This window comes from Trachymyrmex septentrionalis, unplaced genomic scaffold (genome assembly GCF_001594115.1).
Source record: "Trachymyrmex septentrionalis isolate Tsep2-gDNA-1 unplaced genomic scaffold, Tsep1.0 scaffold343, whole genome shotgun sequence".
NCBI classification, from domain to species: domain Eukaryota; kingdom Metazoa; phylum Arthropoda; class Insecta; order Hymenoptera; family Formicidae; genus Trachymyrmex; species Trachymyrmex septentrionalis.
In genome coordinates this window covers 3,528-6,743 of record NW_017305507.1, presented here as the reverse complement: position 1 = coordinate 6,743, position 3,216 = coordinate 3,528, and the positions used below count along the sequence as shown (strand labels likewise).

The 3,216-nt window shown below is 31.9% G+C and overlaps 1 pseudogene; it reads left to right on the top strand.

The window, feature by feature from the left end:
- The first annotated feature begins 307 nt into the window (after positions 1 to 307).
- Positions 308 to 3,002, top strand: LOC108750255 (annotated as a pseudogene).
- Positions 3,003 to 3,216: the final 214 nt, after the last annotated feature.

The following is a 3,216-nucleotide window of genomic DNA, read 5'->3' as shown; positions in this document are numbered from 1 at the left end:
AATGTTTATATATTCTATTCTGCTATTGCACGTTAGAATCAGGAATTTTTATACGTGACCGGTAACAATTCTTACAATTAGATCTTTCAAATCTTACGCATCAATCATTAAACATGAATACGTCTTTGTGACTGGATATAAAAGAAGATATATTTTAGCAAGTGTTATGAATTTTTCTGAATCTTTGATCTATATGTGATTTCATTATTACAGATAAAAGAAAAATATCTAATATTTTCTAATTTTGAAATTTTTAATATTCTTTAATGTTCCTTTTTGATCAAGTGGCAAATGTTTCAGGTAGCAAATGTGCGCCTTGACGAAGGATTGTTTTCGACAATTTCCGCAGGGACATAACAATGGTCGGCGATAGAGGTGTATCTTTGTCCGGTAGTCAAACAGCGCGAATCAATCTCGCAAGGGCAGTTCATAGACAAGCGAATGTCTAGTTGCTCTACGATCCCTTGAGCTCGGTTGATACTCGTGTTGTTAAGCATCTCTGGGAAGTGCATTACCGAATATCTCCACGGCAAGACGAGGATACCTGTCACATATCAATTGCAATTCCTTAAAAGGGCGGATCACATTATCATACTGGATCGAGTAAGTAACATAGAATATTCTTTAGTTATATCTTAAATTAAAATTAAATTAATTTTAAAATTAAATTTTTAATTTTAAAAGTTTGACTATTTAATTTGTTTTAAAAGTAAAGAATTGAGATATAATAATGACAAAAGCAAATTTAATTTATTGCTGAATGAATATTAAAAAATTTTTTTTATCGTAATGAAAACATAATTTTATTCATAACACATAAAAATTAGATAATTTCATAATAAAAATGATTAAATAATAAGATTTTTTAAATAAAAACTGGCAAAAATTTTTAATTTATATGTAATTTACATATAATTAATTAAAAGATAAAGGTTCAATATTCTTTAAATTAAATATCCTGATTTTGTTATCTAAGGGTTTCGTGAAAATGCAAAGAAATTATAACGAATTAGTACAATCAAATAAAGATTTCATTGGGATGTTGGACAATTTGAACCAAGCGCAGAGAAAGGAAGAGGACATGAGAAGAGCTTCGGAAATGTCTAAGAGAATCACAATAACGAGAAAATATCAAGATTATCGACTACAAATTCTATCGCTGTAAGATAATTACTCGTTATTTATAATTAAAAAAATATAGTTTACATTTGATTTGTTTAATAAAAATAGATAGCACAAAAAATAAAAAGATAAAATAAAAATAAAAAAAGGACATAATTAAAAATAAAAATACAAAGTAATTTAAAAAAATATTTGTATTTTTGCGCATAAAAGATTTCTAATGTACTCGTACATACTTTCACTAATTATTATTAATAAAGCGAGGAAGAAGTTTTTAAGTTAAGATTTAAAAAAGTTTAATTGTTTACAAATATTTACATATTTTTTTAACATTATTTTCTTTGTTTTTAAATAATTCAAATTGAATTAACTTTATCAGATTACATCTATTAAGAGAGATAACTTCAAGTAATAAGATTATTATTTTGCCATCGTGCAGCACTCGGACACTGATGATTCGGATTATGTGGAGAACAGCTCGGAAGCCGAGATGTCGGCGCACGGTCGAGTAGCCGGCAGAGTGTACAAGGAATATCTTCATAACGGTGGCAATAATTTCACACTATCCGTACTGCTGATGCTCTTCATCATCAGTCAAATCGCCACTACCGGGAATGATTACTGGCTATCATACCGAACTACTTTGGAGGATGTGAGGCGTATTGAAAATACTAGTGATGTAAAACAATTCGCGAACATGTACAACAATAGTTTCTTCGAGTCGATCTTCACGTTGAACCCAGACAATCTGTTGAACACTATGGATGCCATACACGTTTACACATTCTGCATCATTGCTTGCATCGCTACTATGTTGTTTCGCAGCTTTCTTTACATGAAGGTTTCTATGGATTTGAGTAGTAACCTTCACAACATCATGTTCTTCAAACTGCTCGCATGTCCTTCTTCCCAACAATCCTTCCGGTGATTAACAGTTACGAAATCCAATAGTCGTCTTAACTACTCTACAGAGACATTCAGAAAAATTTGTTTATGACAATTTTTTAAAATATTTTCAAGGTAATTTTTAGAATATTTCATAATTTCTATATAACTATAAAATTTTTTGGAAAAATTTTTTAATTTTTAAATGAATTGAGACTTTTTAGAAGTTGAAAAAGTTTGTAACTTTTCTAAATTTCTTTATAGATAGATGTAAATTCTGAAATAGTTTGTCTATTATACAATACACCATAAAACAGTTTAGCGAGTCGGTGTCACTGATGACCTCCGTGGAAAGGATTTTTCAGTACACGAATCAAGGAGGAACCTATTACTTCGTACAATCCACCGCCACCTACATGGCCATTCCAAGGACAATTGATCTTGAAGGATGTCAACATGAAATATCATATGGATGATCCACCAGTTTTGAAGGTATAAAATAAACCGACTGTTCATTCTTACAAACATTATTTGTGTTTTAATACGTAATCGAGTTTTACAGAATCTGAACGTATCTATCGAGCCTCGCTGGAAAGTTGAGATAGTTGGACGAACTAGTGCCGGCAAGTCTTCCTTAATCTCAGCGTTCTTTCGCTTGTTCAATGAAAGTCTAGAAGGCGAGATCAAGATCGATGGTCGAGACACAAGCATGGTGGGCCTCAGTGAACTGCGCTGCAAAATCATTATATCATAGGAACCTGTGCTCTTTTCTGAGAATTTACGTTACAATCTGGATCCGTTTAATCAGTACGATGATTTGAAGCTGTGGAAGGTATTGCGGCAAGTCGACCTGAATGATGTCACTCTGGATCACGATATCTTCTCTGGCGGTCATAACTTCAGTGACGGCCAGAGGCAACTCATATATTTGGCCAGCGCCATCTTCAAAAACAATCGTTTACTCGTTCTCTATGAAGCCACGGCCAACATTGAAAGTTTATTTTTATCTTTCGTTTAATTATTTTTCAAATTTATTCTCTACATATTATAGAACTTTAATTTACTATATTTTCTAAATCAATACCCTCCCGCACTTTTTATGAGTAATCATTCAGAACATTCTCCCCTACAATACATCAAAAGGACATTCGAATCGGTGACGTGTCACCTAAATTGCATATTTACCAAAATTACTTTACGGCTTTTATA